A 20,646-nucleotide genomic window follows, 5' to 3' on the forward strand; every position below is an offset into this window, starting at 1 on the left:
GAGTTTTTTTCTATTCAAGCTATATATTTGTTTAATTCTTTTTGACCTACTTGGTTTTTTTTTCATTGTAGACCTGTATAAAAGTAATTACTAAGAACCACACGGCAGACAATATTGCACTGTCTTGAAATTTTATCTACCAAAGAAACTAATTCATTACTTTTCAGTTAGCCTTGGGAATATTCTTAGGACAAGGGCATAAATAAGCCATATTTGCCAAAATATTACAAGAATGGTCTCTAACCCAGTTAATATTGTTTTCTCTGAACCCTCTTAAACTAGACCTCCACAGTTCACATTGCTCTCACCACAACTGTCTCCCAAGCTTCTAAATGGACCATTAAACTCTGCTTACAAAATTCAACCACTTTTCTAATCCCAAGTCTCAAGGCTTTCCACATTCAAATATAGATAGATAGGGAGAGAGAGAGAGAAGAGAGAGAGAAAGAGAGAGAGAGAGAGAGAGAGAGAGAGAGAGAGAGCAAATGAGCAAATGGTTTACCCTTTCATAGCAGTACCCCACTCCTGGTACTTAGTTATTTTTCAATTTCTGTGAGAAAAAGTCATGGCCAAGGCAACTTAGGAAAGAAAGCATTTAATTTGGCTTACTGTTCCAAAGAGTTAGAGTCCATAATGGTGAAGCAAAGCCATCATCAGCACAGTTGATAACTGTTAAGCTAATAACTCACCTCTTGATCTGCAAGTAGGAGCCTTAGAGAGGCATACTGAGACTAACATGAGTCTTTTGAAGCCTCAAAGTCCATCATCCACAGTGACACACCTCCTCCAACAAGGCCGCACTTCCTAATCCTTCCCAAACGGTTTCACCAACTGGGGACCAAGTGTTCAAACATATGCGCCTGTGGAGGTCATTATTACTAAAACCACCATACTCTCTGCATAGTGGAGCGTTGATGTGACAGACCTGACCATGTGTTTGGAGGATTTTAGCCAGTGTTCTTTGATACTTGGGGAATTGAGTGTTGTCTTAATTAGGCTTCTATTGCTGTGGTAAAAAAAAAAATACTGACTAGGGCTGGAGAGATGGCTCAGAGGTTAAGAGTACTGTCTGCTCTTCCAAAGGTCCTGAGTTCAATTCCCAGCAGCCACATGGTTGTTTGCCACCATCTGTCATGACATATGGTGCCCTCTTTTGACGTACAAGCAGAACATTGTATAGATAATAAATAAATAAATCTTTAAAAAAAAACTGACTAAGATCAATTTGGAAAGAAAAGGGTTTATTTGACTTATAATTTCATTAGATTGCCCATCACTGAGGGAAACTGGGGAAGGAACCTGGAAGCAGGAACCGAAGCAGGAAGCATGAAAGAACACTGCTCACTGGCTTGTTCCTCCTGACTTGTTGACTTTGGTTTCTTACACACAGCAGGACCACAGGCCCAGAAATGGCACCACCCACAATGGACTGGACCTACTTAATCAATCATCAATCTAGAACATGCCCCCACAAGCTCACCCACAGGTCAATCTGATGAAAACTGGTTTTCCATTGAGGTTCCTCTTCAGAGTTGATTCAAGTTCCTGTCAAGTTGACAAAAACACAGGACAGGTGTAATTAAAAGTCCTGTTAGAGCTGAGGAGAGCATATTCTCATATTCTCGGAATATTAAACAGCCGTGAATCTTTGTATTAGTTGCTGTCTACTACAAGTAATCTGAGAGAGTTGAAAGATGCCCTAATCTATGGGTCTAAGTGAGAACTCAGAAGGCAGGTCATCACTTTGTCCATCTAGGATGATGACAGTATTGGGTATACCCTACGACAGAGCCAGTCATGAGGATTTGGCTTGGTTAATAGTACAAAGCATGAATTTCATATTGCGGATCAGACCTTAAATCCAGTTCAAAAGGAATTGGCCACTCCTGTAATGTTTATGCCACTATTCTACCAGTGGAAATATCTAGTAAGGACAGTTATTACTACAGTTCATGGGGTTCAAATCTGGATAAGACTATTGATTACATCCCCCCCCCACACACCGCCGGTAGAATACAAAGAGCCTTCTAGCACTATGAAAGCTAGCTAGTAAGGATGAGAATTCATGGTCAGTACCAGCTTGATTTCTCTATTCCTATGAATATGTAGCATTTTCAGCATTAAAGCCTTACCATTAAGTTCTGCAGGGTTACCAAGAGCAATGGCAATAGTTGTGAAGTTTTTGTGGGGGCAGGAGGGTTTGTGAACTCACTCATCAATGATTGAAAAAGAGGTATCAATACAAGGCACTGAGTTATTTTATTTGATAGCCTGTAATATCTGGGAAAGGCGTTGTCCCCTGTTATATGGTAAATCCATTTAAACTTCTTTTGTGTGTGTGTTTTAGGAAGCTTCTATCGTAGTAGATTTCTGTCTTAAGGTTTCTATTGCTGTGAAGAGACATCATGACCATGAGAACTCTCATAATGGAAAACTTTTAACGGGGCTGGCTTACAGCTTCAGAGGTTCAGTCTATTACCATCATGGTGGGAAGCATAGCAGCAGACAGGCTGACATGGTGCTGGGGAAAGAGTCTTGATCTGCAGGCGGCAAGAAGTAAACTGTCTTAAGCTTCAGAGACCTCAAAGTCTACCCTCTAGTGCCACACCTCCTCCAACAAGGCCATACATCCTAATAATTCCACTCCCTCTGGGCCAAGCATTCAAACATGTAAGTTTATGGGGGCCATACTTATAGTTTCCATATTTTTGTTTATTTGTTTTTTTTATTTTTCTAGACAGAATTTATTTCTCTGTGTATCCCTAACTGCCCTGGAACTCACTTTGTAGAGATCAGGCCGTTTTCAAACTCAGGGATCCACCTGCTGGCTGTCCTGGAACTCACTTTGTAGAGACCAAGCTGAATTCAAACCCAGGAATCCACCTGTCTCTGCCTCCCAAGTGTTTGGGTTAAAGACACAGCTACAGACACCACTGCCCCAAACCAACTCTTTCAGGTTGATTTTTATTTTCCGTGCATTGGTGTTTGCCTGCATGCGTGTCTGCCTGAGGGTGTTGGATCCCCTGAAACTGGAATTTCAGACAGTTGTGAGGTGCCCAGAATTGACCCCAGGTCCTCTGGAAAAGGAGCCAGTGTTCTTAACCTCTGAACCAAGTCTCTAGCCCCTCCATGTGGTTTCTTTGCATTTGTAATCCATATTCATATTCCCTCTTTCACCTAGCCCTCCTGTCTTCTATCATAATTAACCTTTCTGTTCCATTATTCCTCTTTCTCTTTTCCTATAAGCTGCATTCTGTCCCTCTTTACTTGCAACCAGGTGGTGGAACTGTTTGAGAAGAATTAGGAAGTATGGCTTTGAGGTTTCAAAAGACACTCACCATTTCCAATGTGATCTCTCTCTTCCTCCTGCTTGTGGAACAAGATGTGAGCTCTCAATTGGTTATACATACTACCATGCCTTTGGTCCATTGCCATGGCTGCTCATCCTCTGAAACTATACATCCAATTAAATGCTTCCTTTCATTAGTTTCCTTGGTCATAATCTTTGTTACAGCAATAAAAAGTAACTAAGACAGAAATTGTACCAGCTATTGCAGTGGAAGGATGGACTGTGCAGTGGCTTGTTTGCTTGTTTGGGGGGGGGAGTGGAAAATTTTAGGATTTTGAACTAGAAAAGTGGTTGGATATTGTAACTGTTACATCCTCCTAGGAGTTTGAAAGACAGTAGTGCTGAAGGCAAAATTAAATTGTAGAGGCCCAGCTCAAGGGCTTTTAGGGAGGGAAAATTTAGCAACTGGACTAGAAACTATTCTTATAATATTTTGTCAAAGAGTGTGACTGCCTTTTTTCCTGTCTTACGAATTTTCCTGAGGCTAAATTGAAAAGTACTAGAATTATTTCTTTTGTGAAGATTTCATGACAGCCTGATATCGACTCTGTCACATGGTGATTACTAATCATCCTTACACAAGCCTACCGTATGACAAGGAAAAGATCAGCAGGCCAGGAGATTTAGTGTTAGAGCCAAGGTTTGTGCTGAAAAAACATAAAAAGACCAATATGGGGCCTGACTTGTACTGAGTAGGCAAGACCCCACCCAGCTAAGCATTCACCTTGTGAAAGCAAAAAGTCTGAAGAATCATCTGCTCCCAAGAAGCAACAACAGAAACCTGCTGCAAATGTAAACCACTGGGACCAGACTCCTGCCCAAGCGGGCAGCCAAACTTAGTTAGCATCCTTGTCCACATGGTTTTAGCTTTAGAGTCATGAAGGAAACTCAGGTAAAGCAATTGTGGACTACTTCTCCAAGGTTAAGAAGAACAGCTGGTGCCAGACACATCCAGGCGAGGGAGTCTCTATGTGGAAGCCATGAGAGGACATTGCCTGAAGCTGCAAAACTGAAGCCTGGATTGAGCTGAAGACCCCATGACGTTAGAGATACCAGAGCCATGAGATATTTGCCAAGGAGAGATGCAAACACAGAGGGGAGCCAGTGAAAGAGAGAGATGTATGTTGGAGCCGGCAAAGCCAGTGGGAGAGTCAGCTAAAGCCTTGACATCAGACATGGAGCTACAAGACTTAGAGTTTGTCTTGCTGTGATTTGGTCTCACTTTGGTCCAGTGTTTCCTCATTATGCCCTGTTCCTCCCTTTTGAATGCTAATGTACATTCTGGGCCATTGTATGTTGTAAGTATGTAATTCACATTCTGGTTTCACAGGGGGTTACAATTAAGAGATTACTTTGAGGCTCAGAAGAGGTTTTGGCTTTGGACTTTGAAACAGCGTCAAGACTAACTTGAACTTGAACTAAATACATTTTGCCTTATGATATGATCATGAACCTATGGAGTGTAGTATGGTGATTTGAATGAGAATGCCCCCTCCCCGGGGCTAATATGTTTGAAGATTTGGTCCCCTGATTGAGAAGGATTAGGAGGTGTGGCCCCTTGAAGGTGTGTCACTAGGGGCAGACACCATTCCAAGTTAGGTCTGTTCACCTCCTATTTGCAGATCAAGATGTAAGTTCTCAGCTCTGTTTCCAGTCTCCTGGAATAACTCTGTTCCAAGTGGTTCATGTATCGGGGACCAGCCTTGACAAAAACACCTCTTTCCAGAGTAGGGGTGTGGGGGTTTAGAAATATAAGTAAAGAATACAAAGAAATGTGAAAAATAATAAAACAGAAACCATAGAACAGTATTGGAAGGGAGTTCTATTGAATACTAAAATCCCCGTGTTTAATTTTTCATACACTTTTATATGCCAATACAAAAGGGGGAAGAAGGCAACAAAAGACTTCTTTAACATGATACAAGGGACAACTAGAACAGTTAATTGCTTTAACACTGTGAGGCATCAAGTCATTAGCATTCTGTTGTTTAGGCAGTGAAGCCACTCTAGACCAAGTATCCTGAAGACAACAATACAGGTAATATTATATTATAAAGGAAGGAGCAAAAGGATGGAACGGATCTACCTGTATGTTTGTTTCTGAAATTGGAGGAACATCAACCTGTGTTTTCCATTGCTGCAACACGTCACATCTCCACAAATTCATGTCTATGTTAGCTATGTATGGCTTTAATTTTTCTATCTGTATTTCTTACTCTATACACTCAACCCCGTGTTGTACTTTGTTTTACCTGAAGTAAAATTCCAGTCCCTAGGTACTGAATATTTACCCCCTGAAGAGGCCAATCTGGATGCCAAGATTTTTGGTGAAAGTATTGTTACATCTATGCCTGTATCTGTCAAACCTTCGATTTCAGTGCCATTTATTTGTATTTTTAGCTTTGGTCTCTGATTATTTATAGCAGTTTTCCAAAATACTTGATTTTTGGTCTCTCTGGAATGCTTTGCTTTATCTAGTTGTGAAGAGTCCAGGCATAAGAAAATAAAAATGTAGAAATAAAGAAATATAAAGTTATAAGTCTAGGAGAATGAGAACAGACTATCCGCAGCTTTCTCAGCAGATCAAGGATCATTCATTCACAGTGAGCTATTTTCTCAGATGCTTGGGAAGCGTAGGTCATTTAACAACTGGCTGTTTTATTTACAAGGCCAGAGTGTCTCTCTACAAATTGAGAGTAATGTCCTGACCATCCTTGATAAATGGCAGATGTAAACTGAGTTAACCTTTAGGAGACAGAGATATGTGACCTCTGGGTTAGACATTGTCTTTGTTATGGGAAACTGGCGACACCAGAGGAGAGGCATAAGACCCCAGTTTACACCCGGAGGTACCAGGAGACAGTGGATAAATACAAAGGTTTAATTAATGAACTCTGATAATGGAGGTTGTAAAGTATGGCAGTCAGTGTCTGAAGATTTACCTGGAAATAGTGTAAAAGGCTTTTCTTCTAAGTTCTCAGCCCAAGAACCAGTTAATTCTAATTTATTAATCTTCTAGTGTTACAAGCAGCCCCTTTTCTGACGAATTGCTAAAGATATCTGTTTTCTCGCAATTAGTGACTTTCGTTGTAGTCACCCCTAAAACATATCTCATGATGGCTGCCTAATTACTCATTGACATTAGCACTCACTCCCCTCTTTAGGGTCTCCACTGACCAACCCAAGGGTCAGGGCAAGGTTGTAAACATTCTTTTGTTCAGAGATAATGCCTGGTGCCCCTACTATAAAAAGTAGGTTCAAAACCCGGCCTTTTGCCACAGCCTAACAAACACCATCTCTGGCTGTGGTCTCAGCTAGCTGATAAGCTTCTGTGCCCCGCGGTGTTTTATTTTTATTGTTTTATTTTTGAGTTTGCTTCTGGTTTTCCTAGGATCTGGTTTCTGGAATAAAGTTTGCTTCTGGTTTATTAGACTTGGTGGTGTTCTCATCTTTGCGCGACCCTCCTGGACCCAACATTGTTCTGTCCTTGATCACATCAAGAGTAGTATGGTTTTAAACTAAAGGCATTAACCTTTTAATTGCTCTGTGGATGAGTTTCTCCAATGTGGACAGGGAACAATTGAAACAAATTGACATTGGGGCCTGCATAAGGGTCCCTATGGTTTTTTTCCAATGGCAAAGGGTTATCTTGACTGTCACTTGTTGATCTGCACTCATTGGTCCAATGCTGGCCTTTGCCATACCTTCTGCATACTCCAGAATGCTAAAGCCTTCTGTTTGGATTATCTCTATAAAAAATATTGTTTCTAGGAAAGCCTGACCAACAATCCCTTTTCAGATGACCTTGCTTATCACAATTAAAATATCTGACGCTTTGATTTTTCTTAAAACTTTTAGAGGAAACAAGCTTCACTGGGAGCAGAAGCCAGGAGCAAATCCAGACCCGGAAGCCAACCCAGTACCGGAACACTTGCGAACCAGGATTGAGCTAGTGACCTGACTCAGAGTCAGTAATCTACACCAGAACCGGAGTGGAAGAGAACCCGCTACCTAGGACAGAGAATGAACAAGTTCCATCAGGAGCAGAAGCCAGGAGCAAATCCATTCCCAGGAGTCACCCAGTCCTGGGACACTGGAAGATCAGGATTGAGCCAGTTACCAGATCCAGAGTCAGCAATCTCCATGGAAACAGATACAGGGGAATAACGCTGAACAAGTGAGCCAGAGCCAAAGACCCTTGAGGGTCCGGACGTGATCTGGGACCTTCAAGGGAGTAGACCTAAGCCAGGACCCCAGTGGGTCTGGGAGTGAGTCTAGGACCTCCCAGGAACTAGGCCTGAGCCAGGACCTCTGCCAGTCTGGGTGTGAGTGAACCTGGGACTTCTGAGGGAATAGGCAGGAACCAGACATCTCAGCAGGGTCAGGCGTGAGTCTGGGTACTTAGAGGGAATAGGCCTGAGCCAGGAACTCCTGGGACATCAAGGGGAATAGGCAGGAGCCTGGAACCTCTGTGGGTCCTAGCATGAGTCTGGGACCTCTGAGGGAGTAAGCAGGTCCTCTGTGACCCTGAGTGCACCCGAGCCAGGGACCTCTGAGGCAGTAGACCAGAGCCAGAAACCTTTTCAGATCCAACTCCAACCCAGGAACTTCCGCAGGAGGGAATCCAGACCAGGATTTACATATACAGGTCAAAGCCAGTAACCTAGGCCACATTTGCCCTGAGACAAGGAACTCCACCTTGGGCAATAAATTCCACAGGACTGGTTCTGAATGAGGCTCCTAGAACAGAGAGGGCCTGAGGAAACAAGCTTCACCTGGGAAGAAGCCACCTGGACAGAAGCCAGGAGCAAATCCAGTCTGGGAAGTCAACCCAGTCTCTGGACACTGGTGGACCAGAATTGAGCCAGCAACCTGACCCAGAGTCCAACTCCAAACCAGAGACTTGTGCAGGAGGGCATCCAGACCAGGATTTACATAAACAGGGCAAAGCCGGCAACCTAGGCAAAAGTAGGACTGAAACAGCAAACTCCAAGAGAGCAGAGCAAAGCACGGGAGTGCTGAGCTATCTCCAGGAACACAGAGTGACCAATGGGGTAACTAGAACTGTGACACTGATTGTACCACGAGGAACAACCATCTGAGCTTTGGATTCACTGGCACCTAGAAGATTATTCAACGGAATCTCAGACAGTTCCAACCACACCTACTAGAGGAAAAGATGAGTAGAAAAGGTAAGAACACACACTACACCACAAAGAGCAACACAACACTAGTAAAGCCTAAAGACTCTACAACAGCAAGACCTGAATAACCAAATATGGATGAACCAAATGAAAAAGACCTGAAAAATAACTTCAAGAGAATGTTAGAAGTTCTTAAAGATGAAATGAGAAATTCCCTTAAAGAAATTGAGGAAAAGACAAACAAAAAATGAAAGATATCAGCAAATCACTTAAAGAAAACCAAGAAAAAGAAATCAAACATATTAAAGAACTATTCAGGACTTGAAAACTGAAATAGAAACAATAAGGAAAACACAAGCTGAAGGAATTATAGAAACAGAAATCATGAGAAAAAGATCAGGAACCATAAATGCAAGCATGAACAGCAGAATACAAGAGACGGAAGAGAGAATCTTAAACGCTGAAGATACAATAGAGGAAATAAGCTCATCAATTAAAGAAAACGTTAAATCCAACAAAAGCTTAACCCAAAATATTCAGGAAGTATGGGACACCATGAAGATGCCAAATCTTAGAGTAATAGGTATAGAAGAAGGAAAAGAAATTCAACTCAAAGGCACAGAAAAACTATTTAACAAAATCATAAAAGAAAACTTTCCCTACCTAAAGAAAGATATACCTATGAAGATACAAGAAGCTTACAGAACACCAAATAGACTGAATCCAAAAAAAAGCCCTCTCACCACATAATAATCAAAACACTAAACATACAGAGTAAAGGAAGAATATTAAGAGCTGCTAAGGAAAAAGGCCAAGTAACATAAAAAGATAAACCTATCAGAATTACACCTGACTTTTCATTGGAGACATTGAAAGCCAGAAGGTCATGGTCAAGCAATATGCAGACATTAAGAGACCAGCCCAGACTACTATACCCAGTAAAACTGTCAATCACCATAGAAGGATAAAACAAGATATTCCATGACAAATCTAGATTTCATCAATACCTAGCCACAAACACACCCTATGCAAAATTCTAGAAGGAAAACTCCAACCCAGGGAAGATGGCTACACCAACAAAAATACAGACAACTGATGCTCTCATAACAGCAAATCCCAAAGAAGAAAAAAAATGCACAAATTAACATCACCAATGATGAGAACTAAATTAACAGGAAATAGTAATTACTGGTCATTAATATCCCTTAATGTAAATGGACTCAATGCACCTATAAAAAGGCACGGCTAACAGATTGTATATGTAAACAGAACCCATCTTTCTTCTGTATACAAGAAACACATCTCAACACATCTCAACCTCAAAGACAGACATCATCTCAGAGTAAAGGGTTGGGAAAAAATATACCAACCAAATGGACCTAAGAAACAAGCAGATGTAGCTATTCTAATATCTAACAAAATAGACTTCAAGCTAAAATCAGTCAAAAGAGATTTAAAAAGGTCATTTCATATTAGTCACAGAAAAAAATATCAAGAGGAAATTTCAACACTGAACATCTATGCCCCAAATACAAGGGCACCCTCATATGTCAAAGAAACACATCTAAAGCTTAAATCATACATTAACCCCCACACACTAATAGTGGGAGACTTCAACACTCCCCTCTCACCACTAGACAGGTCAATCAGACAAAAAATGAACAGAGAAATAAGAGAACTAACAGATGTTATGACTCAAATGTACTTAAGAGACATCTATAGAATATTCCATCCAAACAGAAAAGAATATACCTTCTTCTCAGCATCTCATGGAACCTTCTCAAAAATTGACCACATTTTTTGACAAATGTAACAAACAAACCTTAACAAACACCAAAAAATTCGAATAACCAAATCTACCTTATCAGATCACCATGGTATGAAACTAGAAGTCAACAGCAATATTAATTCCAGAAAGCCACAAACACATGGAAAATAAACAATGCTCACCTGAATCATCAATGAGTCAAAAAAGAAATAAATAGAGAAATTAAAGACTTCCTAAAATTCAATGAAAATGACCACACAACATACCCAAATATATGGGTCACAATGAAAGCAATGTTAAGAGGAAAGTTCATAGCTCTAAACACCTATATAAAGAAGCTGGAAAAATCCCACACTAGTGAATTAACAGAGCATTTGAAAACTTTAGAATAAAAAGAAGCAAACTCACCTAAGAGAACTAGATGGCAGGAAATAATTAAAGTGAAAGTTGAAATCAACAAAATAGAAACAAAGAATACAAAGAATCAATGAGACAAAGCACTGGTTCTTCGAGAAAATCAACAAAATAGACAAAACTTTATTCAAACTAACCAAAGGCAGAGAGAGAATATCCGAATTAACAAAATCAGAATGAAAAGAGGGACATAACAACAGACATGGAGGAAATACAGAGAATCATCAGGTCATATCTCTAAAACCTGTACTCCACAAAAATTGGAAAACTTAAAGGAAATTGAAAGCTTCCTGGATAAATATCACTTACCAAAATTAAATCAAGACCAGATAAGCAAATTAAACAGACTTATAACTGCTGAAGAAAGAGAAACAGTCATCAAAAGTCTCCCAACCAGAAAAAAAACCCAGGACCAGATAGCTTCAGCTCAGAATTCTACATGACTTCAAAGAGAAACTAATACCAATACTCCTCAAATTATTCCACACAATAGAAACAGAAGAACATTGCCAAACTCTTTTTATAAGGCTACAATTACCCTGATACCCAAACCACAGAAAGACATTACTAAGAAAGAGAATTACAGACCAATCTCACTCATGAACATTGATGCAAAAATACTAAATAAAATACTGGCAAATTGAACTCAAGAACACATCAGAACCATCATCCACCATGATCAAGTCAGCTTCATCCCACAGATGCAGGGATGGTTCAACATACAAAAATCTGTTAACATAATCCACCATAAAAACAAGCTGAAAAGTAAAAACTACAGAATCATCTCATTAGATGCCAAAACAGTTTTTGACAAAATACAACATCACTTCATGATAAAGGTCTTGGAGAGAGCAGGGATACAAGGAACATACCTAAACATAATTAAGGCAATATACAGCAATCCAACAACCAACATCAAAATAAATGGAGAGAAACTCGCAGTTACTCCACTGAAATCAGGAACAAGATAAGGTTGTCCACTCTCTCCATATCTATTCAATATAGTTCCTGAGGTCCTAGCTAGAGCAATAAGACACCAAAAGGAAATCAAGGGGATGCAAATTGGATAAGAAGAAGTCAAACTCTCACTATTTGCTGATGATTTGACAGTTTACAGAAGTGATCCCAAAAATTCTACAACTCATAAATACTTTCAGCAATGTAGCAGGATACAAGATTAACTCAAAAAATCAGTAGCCCTCCTGTACACCGATGATAAAAGGGCTGGGGAAGAAATCAGAGAATCAACACCCTTCACAATAGCCACAAATAGCATAAAATATCTCGGAGTAACTCTAACCAGAAAAGTGAAAGACTTGTATGGCAAGAACTTTAAATCTTTGAAGAAAGAAATTGAAGAAGACACCAGAAAGTGGAAAGATCTCCCATCCTCTTGGGTAGGCAGAATTAACATAGTAAAAATGGCGATCCTACCAAAAGCAATCTACAGATTCAACACAATGCCCAGCAAAATCCCAGTAAAATTCTTCACAGACCTTGAAAGAATGGTACTCAACTTCATATGGAAAAGAAAAAAAAAAACAGGATAACAAAAACAATCCTGTACAATAAAAGAACTTCTGGAGGCATCACAATCCCTGACTTTAAACTCTACTACAGAGCTACAGTAATGAAAACAGTCTGGTATTGGCATAAGAAAAGACAGGAGGACAGATTGAATCGAATAAAAGACCTGGATATCAATTCACACATCTTCAAACACCTGATATTTGACAAAGAAGTAAAAAATATCAAGTGTAAAAAAGAAAGCATATTTAACAAGTGGTGCTGGCATAACTGGATATCAACATGTAGAAGAATGAAAATAGACCCATATCTATCACTATGAACAAAACTCAAGTCCACGTGGATCAAAGACCTCTACAAAAAGCCAGCCACACTGAACCTTATAGAAGAGAAAGTGGGGAGTACACGTGAACGCATTGGCACAGGAGACCACTTCCTAAATAGAACTCCAGCAACACAGACACTGAGGGAAACAATTAATAAATGGGACCTCCTGAAACTAAAAAGCTTCTGTAAAGCAAAGGACATAGTCAACAAGACAAAATGACAACCTCCAGAATGGGAAAAGATCTTCACTAACCCCACATCAGACAGAGGCCTGATCTCCAAAATATACAAAGAACTCAAGAAACTGGACACCAAAAAGAACAAATAATTTAATTTAAAAAAATGGAGTACAGACCTAAACAGAGAACTCTCAACAGAGGAATCTAAAATGGCTGAAAGACACTTAAGAAAATGTTCAACATCCTTAGTCATCAGAGAAATACAAATTAAAACAACTCTGAGATTCCATCTTACACCTGTAAGAATGACCAAGATCAAAAACACTAATGACAACTTATGCTAGAGAGGTTGTGGGGAAAAGGGAACACTTCTGCATTGCTGGTGGGAATGCAAGCTGGTACAACCCCTTTGGATATCAGTGTGGAATTTCTCAGAAAATTAGGAAACAACCTTACTCAAGACCATTAATACCACTTTTGGGTATATATCCAAAGGATGCTCAATAGTGCCACAAGGACATGTGTTCAAATATTTTCATAGCAGCTTTGTTTGTCATAGCCAGAACTTGGAAACAACCTAAATGCTCCTTGATCAAAGAATGGATAAGGATAATGTGATACATTTACACAATGGAGTACTATACAGCAGAAAAAAAATAATGACATCTTGAATTTTGCAGGCAAATGGATGGAGCTAGAAAATATTATTCTGAGTGAGGTAACCCAGACACAGAAAGACAATTATCACATGTATTCATTCATGGGTGGTTTTTAAACATAAAGCAAAGAAAGCCAGTCTACAAACCACAGTCCCAGAGAACTTAGACAACAATGAGGACATTAAGAGAGACTTACATAGATCTAATCTACATGGGAAGTAGAAGTAGAAAAAGACAAGATCTCCTGAGTAAATTGGGAGCATGGGAACCTTGGGGGAGGGTTGGAAGGGGGGGGAGAGGCGGGAGGGAGCAGATAAAAATGTAGAGCCCAATAAATACCAATAAAAAATGAAAAAAAACTTTTAGAAATTACTTCTTTTATCAGAGTAGTATCATATGCATGAGATCCAATATCAGTTGTATTTGTAGTCTATTCATCTTTTGGTGCTGATCTTGTTTTGAAAGACCAAATTACCCTTTTGCATTCTGAATTTTCAAAAGTCACAGATTCAAATAATATTCGTCTGACTTCTGGATCCGATGCTATTTTATTTACAGCTGAGGTTAATCTTTACAAAACAAAATCCATGAAGGCTTCTTTGGGGCCTTGTATAATTTTAGTAAGTGACTCAGACATCTTTCCTGAAGAATCAGGAATTCTTCCACCTTGTCCCAAGCATTGAAAGCTGCTAAAAGACAGTGTGCCCAAGGTGTGCTCATCAAATTCAAGCTGCCTTTGCAATTCAGCCTGCTGGCTTTCACACAGATAGTAACTGGTCTAGAGAAATATCAATAACTCACGCTATTTCATTGGCCCTAACATCCTCTTTCCACTATGTTCACCATTGTAACTGAGGATGAGCTTCCAATATTGCTGTCGCCAGATCTTCCCAGTCTCGGGGAATAATTCTGTCCTGAGTTGCCCATGAATTTAACATCTCTTTCACATAGACTAAATACATACCATGAGAAATGATCACTTCCTTAAATCTCAAATCTAACATTTCCATAGGATTCCAATGAACTTCTGAATAACCTTGGAGGTGTCTCTCATCTGATGGTTGTTCTTCTGTAGTAACTGGACAAACTAAGGTTGATTTCCTAATAACCTTGGGTCTCCCCTCTTCAGTTTTGTCATGCAGTGGTGCAGTAGGTTCGTCTCTAAATTCCTCTATGTCTGAACGTTCTTCTTATTTTCCTTAGTAGGTCATTATATCTTTTCAATTATAAGTCTTTCTAAGGTTTGTTTCTTATCAGTCAATTTTTCATATTTGACACAATAATCAAGCCACTTTTTCAGGATAAAGTATGAATTACCAAACTGATAGTAATTATATTTGACAATGTTTCAGTCCCGTCCCAGCAAAGTCCATTAGCCTTTCATTATTTTTTCCATTTTCAGGTCATCCAAAGTGGCACGATACAGAGTCCTACCTCCCTGCATTTTGATATTATTCACTCTTAATGTAAGAAGGATGCAGTATTACTTAACTCCCTCCTTAAGGAGGCCTTCCCAGGTGTCTCGCCAATTCTGCTGGCTTTCCGGTTTGTCAGCAGCAGAAGAGGCAGCGACAGTGGAGCTGTCTGGGCAGCAGTGCTCAGGGTTGTGTAAGGGGCTCCTGGGGAGGCAGGAGGCAGGGTCATGGCAAGAGGTGAGGGCATGCATGTGAGTGGGTGCAGTGCCACCTAGATGACAGAGCCCCCAATGGGCAGCTGCAGCTCCGCAGAAGCATGCGAAATGAAGTGTCCCTTGTGCATGTGTGAAGGACAGGTGGCAGCACAAGCCCCAACAGGTGCTGTAGTGTCACGGATGTTGTGCAGTAGGTGTGCCCAGGGAGCAGGCACAGGGACACCATGAAGGGAAAAGCCTGTGACCTACAGGGAGGGCTTGGGGTGGTGGTTGAGAAGCCACCAGAGCATGGTCCATTATCTAAGTTGTTCTATTTTCATAAAGACTCAGGAGTCCACTACTGGGGTGAAAACCTGATAGATCAAAGAGGCGGAGGAGGAGTGGCCAACTGACCTTCCATGATTTTATTGGAGATCTAGCAAGCGCCTTTGTCTCCACATGTCCCAAATCGAAGAGACTATGAGATCTCTAATCCCCTCCCTTCTCCTGCCTATGTGTCTTACCTATCCATGTTCTTGGCTTCTTTATAGCTAATTCTTGTCAGTTAGTCACTAGCTCTGCCCCTCATTCAAGGTTAACTTTATAAACACAGTCTTGGAGTGACATGGTGCAATCAAATATTCCACAATAGTGTATAACTCATATCAGATCCCATACGGGTCTACCAGGCTCTCTAGCGCCAGATAATGTTTGTTTTTTTTTTTTTTAAAAATTGATCAGCTATTGGTAAGAAATGTTCTAGAAGCTTCAGAATTTCATAGGAAAAACCATGTTCATAGAAAAGGTTTGAAGAAAGAGTTTCCTGTCGCTTGGCAACAAGACAAGTAAATTAAAAGGGAATGTCCTACATGTTCCTTGTATAACCAAACTTCATTACCTGCAGAAATCAACCCAAAAGGTACCCAAAGAAATAAAATTTGGCAAATGGATGTGTTTCATTTTGTAGAGTTTGGAAATTTAAAGTCTTCACCATACCATAGATACATATTCAGGGTTTCAAAGGCCAACTGCTTTGAGTTATGAAAAGGCTGATTCTGTAATTACACATTTATTAAAAGTTGTTTCCATAATGGGAATACCTCTCCCAATTAAGACTGATAATACTCTAGCATATGTCTCTAGTAAGGTCAAAGTTTTGGGCATATTGTATGTTTACTACACCTCTACTTCCTGCCTAGCTACTGGCCAATCAGCATTTTATTAAAAATAACACAAATGACAGGATAAAAGACTATTGTCCCTCAGCAGAAATTGGTCTTTCTTTGTTGGATCCTTGTGTGGTTTAGGTACCTGGGCAATTGTGACCTCATTAAAAGAATTAGGCAATGTTCCTCCAGTTTTGATTTTGCAGAATAATTTGAGGAGTATTGAAATTAATTCTCCTTTGAAGGTATGGAAGAATTCTGTACCAAATCCATCTGGCCATGGACTTTTTTTGGTTTTGTTTTTTGTTTGTTTGTTTGTTTAGGTTGTGTGTGTGTGTGTGTGTGTGTGTGTGTGTGTGTGTGTTGGTTGGTAAGCTTTTAATTACTGCTTTTATTTCAAAAGGAGGTTATAGGTTTGTTTAAGTTGTTTTTTTCATTCTCATTTAATTTTGGTAGGTTGTATTTATCACAAAATTCATCCATAGTTTTTACATTTTCCAGTTTAGTAGAATACAGATTTTCAAGTATGTCCTATGATTCTCTGAATTTCCTTGGTTTTCATTGTAATGTTTCCCCTATAATCTGTAATTTTATTAATCTGAATCTTCTTTCTATATTTTTTGATTAATTTGGTTTAAGATTTACCATCCTTGTTGATTTTTTTTCCAAAGAATCAGCTCTCCATTGCATTAATTCTTTGTATTGTTCTTTGTTTCTATTTCATTGATTTCAGCTTCACGGTTGATTATTTTTTCCCATCTCTTCTCCTTGGCCATTGTTTCTCCTTGTTTTTTATAGGGCTTCTGAGTGTGTTATTAGGTTATTAATATAATGTTTCTCCAGAGTTTTTTAATGCAGCATGTAGCACTCTGAACTTGCCTCTTAGAACTACTTCCACTGTGCCCCACAGGTTAGGGTATGGTGCATTTTTATTTCCATTCAGTTCTTAAAAGATTAAATTTCCTTCTTGAGCTAATTTCCACTCAGTAGTGAATTGTTCAGCTTCCAAGGGTTTGTATATTTTCTGCTGATGTGCATATCCAGCTTTAATCCATGATGGTCAGATAGGATAGATCCATGATGCAGAATGTTATTTCAATTTTTCTTTTATCGGTTGAGATTTGTTTCGTGTCCTAATAAGTGACCAAATTTGGAGAAAGTCCCATGAGTTGCTGAGAATAAAGTATATTCTGTAGTGTTTGTGCAGAATGTTCTAGACATGTCTGCTGGATCCGTTTGAGTTATGACATTACTTGATTCCAGCATTTCTCTGTTTAGTTTGTCTGGGTGGCCTATCTCTTGGCAAGAGTGGGGTGTTCAAGCCATCCACTATGAACTGTGTATGGTGGCTTGGATGATGGCTCCCCAGGCTCCTTTGGTTGAATGCTTGGGTCCCCAGTTGGTAAAACTGTTTGGGAGGGATTAAGAGGTGTAGTCTTATTGAAGACGATGTGTTCCTGGGGGTGATATTTAAGGATTCAAAAGTCCACACCGTTTTCAGTTAATATGCTCGCTCTTGCTCTCTCTTTCTCTCTCTCTCTCCCTCTCTCTCTCTCTCCAGATATAAGCTCTCAGCTAATACTTCAGTGCCTACCCGTTGCCATACTCCCTGCCCTAATGGTCATGAACTTACCCTCTGAAACTATAAATCTTCCATTAAATGTTTTCTTCTATTGCCTTGGCCTTGGTGTCTCTTCACAGCAACAGAAAAGTAACTGTTTTTACTTTACTATCTCTCCTGATTAGTTTTGGTCTAAAGTCTATTTTGTCATATATCAAAGTATCTATACCTACTTGCTTCTTAAGTCCATTTGCTTGGAATATCTTTTTATATACTTGTTTCCCAGAGGTGATGCCTGTCCTTGGTGATGAAGTGTTTCTTGGATGCTACAGAAAGAAAGATCTTGTTTTCTAATCCAGTCTCTTAGTCTGTATCATTTTTACTGGGAAGCTGATAACATTGGTGTTATTAGTGAGCAGTGTTGCTTGGTTCTCATTACTTTGCTGTGCTGTGGAGCTTCTCCTCCTTTGGTGTTCTGGGATTATTTATTCATTGCATCCTCCTGAGTGAGGTTAACCTTCTTTTTAAGACTGAAGTTTTCCTTCTAGTACTTTCTGCAGAGCGAATTGGTAGACAGAACTTGCTTAGATTTCTTATTGTGAAATGTTTTTCTTTCTCCATCAATTGCAGTTGGTGGTTTTGCTGGATATAGTGGTCTAGGCTAGCAACTGCAGTCTTTCAAAGTCAGTAGAACATCCATCCTAGGCCTTTTGTCTTTCAGAGTCTCCCTTGAAATGTCAGGCATTGTTCTAATGTGACTAATGTGACTAGTTCTTTTTCCCTTGCAACATTTTTGTTTGTTGGTTTTGTTTTGTTTTCAAGACAGGGTTTCTCTGTGTAACCTTGACTGTCCTGGAACTCACTCTGTAGGCCAAACTGGCCTTGAACTCAGCAATCTACCTGCCTCTGCCTGCCATGTGTTGGGATTAAAGGCATGTGCCATCACTGCCTGATCCCCTTGCAGCTTTCAATATTCTTTCTTTGTTCTATACATTTAGTGTTTTGGTAATTATATGTTCTAGGGTGTGGTGATTTGAATGTACTTGTCTCCTGTAAGATGACAGGGAATGGCACTGTTGGGAGGTGTGGCCTTGTTAAAGGAAGTGTGTCACTGTGGGGGCGGGCTTTGTGGTCTCTTTTGCTCAAGCTTCCCTCAGTGTGACTCTGAGATCACTTCTTATTGCCTGCAGGGTGTAGAACTCTGAGCTACCTTTCCCCCACCGAGTCTGCGTACACACCACCATGTTCCCCACCATGATGATAATGGACTGAACCTCTGAATTGTAAGTGAACCACCACAATTACATGTTTTTCTTTATAAGAGTTGCCATGGCCATGGTGTCTCTTCACAGCAATAGAAACAAACCCTAACTATGACATAGAGGGGTTCTTTTCTTGTCCTGTCATTTGGTTTTCTGTATGCCTTTCTCATTGGTATATGAGTGAAAGAACGGAGGAAGAGTTCAGGATAGTGTAGGATGGGTTTTCAATACTGAAGTGTATTGTTTACATAGTCTAAAAGCTTGGTATGGTCATTTGAATAAAAGGGATCCTTTAAGTTCATAAATTTGAATGCTTAGGGAGTGGCAGTATTTGTTGGAATAGGTTTGGCCTTGTTGAAGGAAGTGTGTCCCTGGAGCTGGGCTTTGAGGTTTCAAGGGCCCAAACCAGGTCTAGTGTTCTCTCTTCCCGCTGCCTTTGGATGTAGATGTGGAACTCTCAGCTCCTTCTCCAACACCATGTCTGCCTGCATGCTGCCATGCTTGCTACCAAGTTATTAATGGTCTAAACCCCTGAAACTGTGAGCAAGCCCCAATTAAATGATTTACAAGATTTGTCCTTGTCATCGTGTCTCTAGAACACTGACTAAAACACACAGTGTTCCATGGTGCTACGATTGGAGAGGACAGATTTGTAAGTCTCAACCATATCTGTTGAAAGCTGAGGGGTGAGATCAATGAAGAACACGTGCCAGTGTAGACTTCTTGACACAATCAACGGAGACATTCTGCCAGAGGGAGGTGTGCCCACAGTCATTTCTTCCACCACCACTCCTGAAAACCAAGATGCCTGGGAGACTTGTGCACTGTCAGCCAGTATGGGAGGATAAGAGATAATAATTCCGGGATGTGCTTTTTAATTTAACACTATTATGATTCTGTTAAACCACAAACCATGTCTAACTGATGCCAGCGTGAAGACTTGATATAAGAGACCCATCATGATTGTCCCACAGCCTAGCATCAGCACAGAAGTCCATCAGCACATTGAGCAGCCTCTTACACATATTGGCTGGCACTGAAGAACACTTTCAGTTGACCACTCCGTTAGGCATACCTCCCATCTAAACACATATCTGTATAGAGCATTTACCAGCTTTCTAATATGGTCCAAGTCAAGGTTCCTATGATGGTATCATGCTGATCAGCATAGTTACTGACAGCCCCTTCCTTGCTTATGATGAGCTGCTGAGAGTGGACGAGTTGATGATAGGGACCGGTGAGAACTTCATCTGTTAAAGAGAAGCCAGACACCCATCACTAACAAGTTGTATGTGCCTGTTCAGCTGGACCTGAAGGACACACTCAGCGTGTGATAGTGAAGAAGACTGCAGGCCAGAGTGTCTCAACTCACCAGTGACTGTCGGCTCCACACCTATGAACACCTCTGCCTGCCAGAGTCTAGCTCTCTGAAGGTGTGGAAGGAGTTGACTCCTCCTTCCTTGGCTGTGCCACTTAGTATCTTGCTATCAGGCAAGATGCCATGTTCCAGGTAGCAGAGCTCCCAGAAAGTATTACTATCCTCTGCAAAGCTCTCTAAGATCCCTAGGGACAACTCCTGAGGTAGCAGCAGGCTGTGTACACCACTAAGGGGTCTGCTGTCTTCAGCCACTGCATACCAGGCCCCACGAGCAAGGGAATCTGGTTTCTTAACTGAGTGAAG

The 20,646-nt window shown here is 40.4% G+C and overlaps 1 non-coding gene across 1 annotated transcript; it reads right to left on the minus strand.

Moving 5' to 3' along the window:
- Positions 1-20,511: 20,511 nt before the first annotated feature.
- On the minus strand, positions 20,512-20,646 carry LOC125397534 (small nucleolar RNA SNORA70). The gene has a single exon (XR_007231085.1). It is a non-coding gene; the product is annotated as a small nucleolar RNA SNORA70 (small nucleolar RNA).

The sequence above is a fragment of the Myodes glareolus genome, chromosome 20 (genome assembly GCF_982192425.1).
Source record: "Myodes glareolus chromosome 20, mMyoGla1.1, whole genome shotgun sequence".
NCBI classification, from domain to species: domain Eukaryota; kingdom Metazoa; phylum Chordata; class Mammalia; order Rodentia; family Cricetidae; genus Myodes; species Myodes glareolus.